Here is a 7,835-nt window from a genome sequence, read left to right on the forward strand (position 1 = left end):
TCTTATTTTTAAAGAAAGCCTTCCTGTATGAGATCTTATTTTTTGCAAGTATTCCACTGAGCAGTATCTTATCTTTATAATCTTGAAGTTTATCTTGGAGTTTATCTAAAAGAAATTCTTTCAGTCATCAAGGTCAACACCTCTTTTCTTTCTCTCTCCTTGTTTTCCATTTTCTTTCTAAGGAATTGGAAGAAAATGCAGGCAGATGAGTAGTTAAGTAATCCCAGCGCTGTGCATGTCACTTGGACCAGAGCCAGGCACATGTAAAGGTCTTCACTTGCCAAAAACACACCAGGGACCTCTTAAGCAATCAGGAATTGCTACATGTGTGCAAGAGCTAACATCTTGAACACAATAGAAATCTGTAATTCAATTATCCTCTCTTTCTCATACATCTGCCCTCTTAGCATCCCAACATGTAGGAGCTTGAAAGTCTAAACTGGAAACTACTGAGAGCTCCCCCTGCATGAGGGCAGGCAGCGAGGTCACTTCCCTCTGGTTCACAAAGGAGCATAAGGAGGAGGAATGGAGAATTGGCTCTACCCTCAAGAAGCCCTGGGGAAATGGGAAGGAAGGGAAAGGGAAACAATAACAGAAGAAAAAAGCATCTAGACAAAGGGTAGCCTATAATCAGGAAGAAGAGTTAGAGTCATGAAAGCAAAGCAAAGAGAAACTTAACCAAGTGTTAATTTCTGTTGCTCCTTGAGTTCTCCTGGGGGACACTGATAGCATTCTTGGGAACTGGTCCTCAAAAAAAGGAGGAATTTCTTTGCGTGAGATAAGAAGAACTTATTTTTGCTGTTGGCACGTTTTCTACTTAAAGGAGATTCACTACCTCCAGTCTTTCCCACATGCAAGTGTTCTACTTCTGAAAATGGTATCCTAAAATACACAAGACATTATTCACTACCTGTATAGGATATGAGAATTAGAAAAAAAGTATCCCCCAGCAGTTTTGCTCATATTTATGATAGTGGGCCAGGACATTTTCCATAAAAATGAGTTAACTTCCAGCAGGCAAAAAATGTATAGTATGTGCTGATCTTGAACAGAGAGTATTTATATGCTATATTTTATCACCCACAGACCCTACAGAGCTAGGTTTTTCTCCTGGGATGCATTGTTAGTATTTCAACCTCTGTACATGTCAAATGGAAACAAAGATTGTTTCAAAAGGTAAATACAGTGCTGTCTTTCTTCCTGGCACAATACAGATGCAGTATATTTAACTAGAGTTACTATGAAAACCGCATGTTTTTTACAAGATGTGGCAACATTATGCAAATGGCTTAATCCAGTTAAATCCTTTTAAGCGCTATGTGTTACGCAGGGTTCTTTTGATTGCAAGTAATGGAAACCTAACTCAAATGTACTTAGACAGAATTTATCGGTTGATACTGAAACATCTCAAGTTATCAAATGAAGGATTAAATAACCAATTCATTAGAAGGACAAGGATGCTGTTAGACCTCAAAAATAAATGGACCAAAGTTTCAAAACTGTCGGACTTTCTGTCTGTGTCCCTTATCTTTCCTTTTCTATGTTGGCTTCGTTCTCTTTTAGTTCAGATTTCTTCCAGAGTGCAGGAAAACACAGTACCTGGCCAATCCCAGGCTTCATACCCTTCAGCTTTTAACTGCAGAAAAGGCTTTATCCTTCTCTTTATTCCCATTTGGAAAATGGGTGAAGAATTCTGACTGGCTTGTCTGTATCTGGTGCTCGTCCCGCAGCCAAAAGTGTCACCCTCGCATCAACTGTCAGAGTGTGCTCTTTCCTTGGAGTGCCTTCTTCAGATGTTGATTATCTACCAAAATGGAATGAATGTTACTCTCTTCCTTCCAGTTCAGCATCAAGAGCGGCATCATGAGAAGTAATCTCGGATGCTGAAGATCTTGTGTGGGAATCCTGGATGGGCTACTTGTGAGCTGAGACCTTCAGAAAAATTACCCCACTCTTCTAGTTTGAGTTTCCTGCTCTGTAAAATGAAAAAAGAAGCATTTTCTCAAAAGAAATGCAGACTGATGCAACATGTTGTGAGTCTTATGTTCATGAGGCTGAATGCAAGAAACCACAAGCAAATGAGGACAGAGTGTATCGTTCCATTTTATAAAATTCTAGGAAAGGCAAAACTGTCTTACAGCGAGAGAAACTCAATCCATCCTTGAGGGTGTGTTTGGAGGATGTTGAATGAAAAAGCACGAGGGTAAAGGGTACAAGCTTTCAGCTAAAAAATGAATGAGGTCTGAAGATCTAATGTACAACACGGTTACTGGAGCTGATAACATTGTAATGCATAATTGAAATTTGCTAAGAGAGTGGAACTTAAATCTTCTCACCAAAGGAAAAAAAAAAAAAGAAGATAAATATGTGAGATGATGAAGAATTAATTAACTACATTAACTAATTCCATGGGGAGAAATCTTTCACAACACATCGCGTATGAAACCACCACAATGCACACTTTAAATAACTTACAATTTTATGTGTCATTTATACCTCCATAAAGCTGAATTTTAAAAAAAAATGTATATATGTATGTATTTATTTATTTATTTGGCTGTGCAGGGTCTTAGTTGCGGCATCCAAGATCTTCGTTGCCACGTGTGTGATCTTTAGTTGTGGCATGTGGGATCTAGTTCCCTGACCAAGGATCAAACCCTGGTCCCCTGCATTGGGAGCATGGAATCTTAGCCACTGGACCACCAGGGAAGTCCCTGAAATTTTGAAAATACAAAAGAGAAAAAAGACAAAGGCAAGAAAGATCTTTCTGGGAAAATAAAAATGTTCTATATCTTGATTCGGGTAAAGGTTATATGGGTGTATATATTTGTGAAAAGTCTTTGACTCATATACCTAAAATATAAGAATTTTACTTTGTATAAATTATGTCTTGATAAAGTTGAGTTTATTAAAAAGTGTGTCTTTCTTCAGAGGGTTGAGACGAGCATCAAATTAAGCAGGGCACGTCAAAGACTTGGCAAACATAAAGTGACATACACATTTTAAAAATTCCATTTAATTGTGTCTTTGGCTAGTTTGCTTAGTTAAATTAAAATGTTAACACAACTAAACATGGGATCAGACTCTACTACCATAAATGACTCTTGTCCCTTTGGCAGTGTTTTCTCTGGGCTCTTCCCACTCTAGGAGTCCAGTTGTCTAAATCCCAGGTGGTAAGGCTTTTAAAGGTATCCCAACCCTTGGTGTCATGTGTAGCCATTCGGTCTTCAGGAAGACCCAAATTGCAACAGAGAAAAGTGTACTCATCACAAGAGGTACCACTAAAGTTTCCTCCCCCTGCAGGGATGGCATTGCTTCTGACCTTTGTAAGGCTGCCTTGTTATGCATTTCAGTTATTTCTTGTTGCTTAATAAACTACTGCAAAAACAAAACTTAGAGTTTAATACAGCACTGATTTATTTCTCATGATTGTATGTGTTGGCTGGGCTCAGTTGGGCAGTCCTTTTCCACATGGTGTCAGTTGGGGTCATCCATGTGAGTGCATTTAGCCAGGAACTCAGCTAGGGTTGGAACACCCAAGAGGGCTGCACTCATGTTTGGCACCTCAGCTGGGGTAGCTGGAATGGCTGGGGGTTGCCTGGGCTTCTCTCTTTCCACATGGTTTCTCATAACTCATTCATCCAACCCAAGCTCCTTTCTGTGGCATCTAGATACCAAAAGGATGAAAACAGAAGTTGCAAGTCCTTCCCAAGTTCTGACCTCAGTAGTCTCAGAAAATCACTTCCACGTCATTCACTGGTCAAAGCAAGTCATTAGATCATCCCTACGTTATGACATGGGGAATAAGATGCCACTTCTTGATGGGAAGAGTGCCCTTCAGTGGAAGGATGGGAAGAATTGTTGGTGGACAGCTTTACATACAGTCCACTGCATTCCGCCATTTTCTTTCACCCATTATAAATAATTAAGTTTAAGGTCAGTTAGCCCCAAAGACTTAGGCTACAGAATGAAGGACTCATTCATTCATATATTCATTCATTCAAATAACAAGTATCAAGAATCTATGTGCCAAGTACATTGTATGCTATACACACCAAACCCAAATTCCCTTCACACAATAGGTCAGGAAACCACCCAGGACCTGGAGCTGCAATCTTGGCAAGTTCAATCACACCTTTATTAAATCACATGAAGAAAAGTTCCCATTTGCCTGGCTTTTAGGAAAAATAGACTACTTTGAAGGTCACCGGCCTATCCTCTGGATCTAAGAGGAACTTCTTTATATTTCCTCAGCTAGATCATAATTTTTTCCCTTTTGAAAGAAGACTTAGGATCAGAGTGAATAAATAGAGAGAACTAGCTGTTTGTGTACATTAAGGCAGGATCTACTGAAAGATGGAATTGGGTTCAGTCTTATTCTGTTAATTATTCCATTATTGTCATCTATCCACTCCATAAAAATAAGTGCTTGCTATCTGCTATATCATAAACACTTCTATTTCCTGATGTAGAGGAATAACCCTTTCATCTACCTTCACTTTAAGTTTAATAAAGTTTCAGGCCCAGCTTCCTACTGGCATTTGTTAAAAGTCATAACTCAAATAGGCTTAATCCTGAGGAAGGCTGGGACTGGGAACCAGGTGGAAGCCTAGCTGGAGAGGTCCAAAACCAGGGTATTAAGACTCCTTTCCTTCAAGTGTATGGTACCCTCCTCAGGGACACCAGGGTCTCCAGTGGCCAACTGCCAGGTCTCTTCCATCAGCTTGATGCCTTTGAGTTCTTTTTTCTTCTCCCCTTCTTATCCTGATAAAACCTTACTGATTCTATGACCTAATCCCTCTAGGGTTAACTGAATCACAAAAGGATGTTAAAGATTGACAGCAGCTTCCTGTGTTACCTCACCAAGAGACATTTGCATTTGGACTCTCAGAACAGAAGCAAATGATCCCATTAGGCACAAAGCCCTAATGGAACCAGGCAAAGGCATGAGAGAGATGCACTGGGGTCAAAGTCTCATGCCAGCATTCCTTACTTCATAAGATGTATGCAGCTTTTATCTACCTATCAAATAAATTTGTCTGCTTAAAAAACTCCATGCATTTTCTCTTGGAAACTTTATTTTTTTTTAAATGCTTGGTGGATGGTTGTCAAGAGACATATCAGAAGAGAGCCCTTGATTCCTTGTGGAAGCAAGCCACTGAAACACCCTCATTTGTTTTTGTCAGAGGACTCTACTACAGAACTTTGGGTTCTGGGAATTGATCAAGACCAAGAGTTTGAGGGGGAAATGAGGTCAAGGTCACTGCCACACCACATGGCTGGGGTTTAGCTCACTGTTGGTGTGTGGGTTTGCTTTAACGACGTGAAACAGATTAATAAACAGAACATGCTATATTTTGGAAGATGAATGAAGCCCAGTACTGGGAGACTCTTGGGTGGAGTTTGTGAACCCTCTCCTGAGACAGAAATGGGACCTCTGAGGCTTCTCGTGGAAATTACAAAATTTGTGGAATCGAAAACAGAGAAGTGGCCAAATCTTAGAAGCTGAATGAGAATGACTCATTTGGGTAAGGTACTTTGCAGCCTGTACAAACATTGCTCTGTCACTGTCAGGGCTGGAAACGTCTTTAGGTGGGCTCTGAAGAACACGCTTTGGTTTCAAATCCTGATGACCACAGAGAACTTAATTTCTCCTCGTCTTTGTTTCCTCTGTTTTAAATAGAGATAATAAGAGTATCTACCTCAGATGTTGTGAGAAGTAAGAGAGGGTCTGGAGCGTTTTGAACAACGTGTGTCCCATAGTACATGCTAAGGAAGTGTTCCTCATTATTATTTAAGTATTGTCAACTCCTTATCGTGTTTATTGCACATCAGAATAGCTGGACAAATATTCCCAATAATGATGACTGCACAGACATCTGCCTATCAAAGAGGGGGATGACCCAACAATATGCTGTATGATAGGAAGAAGGTGGGCTGATTTCTCAGGCCTCTTGAAAACTGAAGATACTGTGGTTTGAGGCATCCAGGTTTCAGATGAGTAATCCGCCATTTGCCTACATGTCCAATGGCGAATGAGGCACTGACTCATTTTATGAAAGCCTTTCCTCCAGGCTTCCAATGCTAAGTAACAACACTTTTCCTCCTCATCCAACTAACCATCTTTCTCTCCGAGCATCAGGTATCCATTCCAGGACCGAACATCTGTGTTTCATCACCAGGTGACCCAACTGTTCTTCTATCTTTGTCAAAGTCCTCTGTATGTTCTGGACGGTGCGTAGCCAGAAGTGTATGTATTTTTATGGCAGGATATAAAGTAAGCAAACACAAAGATATATAAAGTATAAACTGGCAAGTTGAAGCAGCAGAAGTACCATAGGGTGGCCCCAGGCAGAAGTGTTAAAAAACAGATATTAACCCTTGAGAAAACTCAGCAAAAGCTTACAAAACAGGCATAATGCATTCGTCCACTCTGAAAATGATCCGGGTGTTTTCAGCAGGGACTCAAATGTAGGACTCAGCATCATTGACAGAGTTTCTGTGAGCAGTTTTTTCAAACTGTGAGCAGTCCCATGGATCTCCTAGATCTGGGGAGCGAAGAAGAGTCTCTGTCAATTAGAAATAATTAGAGGGAAATGGCATTGACTGTTGTGAATGAACAACCAGATCAGCTTTTTAAAAATGCAAGTCAACTGAAAAACTCTGATGTATCCATTCAACAATAAATGCATTTTTGAGCTTTTATGGTGAAGTATCTGTCCCCAGTCCTCTCTACATGTAAGGGATGTAAACCTCCCACCTTCCTGTAGTTTAAAAATCTGGTGAAAATGGCAGATAATACACAAATAATCAAACAAACATAACGTTCAATTGCAGGTAGTGCATTGAATAAAAATGAAACAGGGTAAGAGGTAGAGATGACAGGGTTGGGGGTATTGTAGAGAGGGGTCAGGAAAGACAGAATGGTCTGGATCCCCTGTTTCTGGAGCGCCATGATTGAGTCAAGGGAAGTCCCTCTGTGCGATATTGATGGAGACAGACTCAACTCCTCCCCCCCCCCCAGATTTGTAACTATTTCTGACCTTTGGTCAAAGGGAGGGAAATTAGAAATGATTAACCTGCAGGCTTTCCTGAAAGCTAGCACTAGCAGACTTTTTTTTTTTTTTTTAATTTATTTATTTAATTTATTTATTTTTGGCTGTGTTGGGTCTTTGTTGCTGCGCGCGAGCTTTCTCTAGTTGCGGCGAGCGGGGGCTACTCTTCGTTGCGGTGCGCGGGCTTCTCACTGCGGTGGCTTCTCTTGTTGTGGAGCACGGGCTCTAGGCACACGGGCTTCAGTAGCTGTGGCATGCAGGCTCAGTACTTGTGGCTCATGGGCTCTGGAACGCAGTCTTAGTAGCTGGGGCACACAGGCTTAGTTGCTCCGCAGCATGTGGGATCTTCTCGGACCAGGGCTCCAGCCCGTGTTCCCTGCATTGGCAGGCGGATTCTTAACCACTGCGCCACCAGGGAAGCCCACTAACAGACTTTCTGAAGTTTCTTTCAGCCCTGTAACAAACTCTCCTCTATCCATTTATCTCCAGAAGCTGAGATTCACTTGTCCCCAAGTAGCTTGAAAACTAGTCAGAGGAAACAGTGACAATGCTTTAAAGGGTTTGCTATTCCTCGATTTGCAGAGTCAGTATAAATAGACCATGTTTTAAAAGGTGAGCCAGAAAAACCCCAAAAGGTTGAAAAATAGAGAAGCTAAAAATAAATGACTAAAAGAGAAAAGTTCCTGTAATTTTAAGTTTAAAATACGAGGTTGAGTAATCAGGAAAGTATTTTTACTGCCTTGTCAATATTTTTCCTGGAAGCGCAAGTAAATAGACCTT

This window comes from Balaenoptera physalus (assembly GCF_965194825.1).
Source record: "Balaenoptera physalus genome assembly, chromosome: 1".
Taxonomy (NCBI): domain Eukaryota; kingdom Metazoa; phylum Chordata; class Mammalia; order Artiodactyla; family Balaenopteridae; genus Balaenoptera; species Balaenoptera physalus.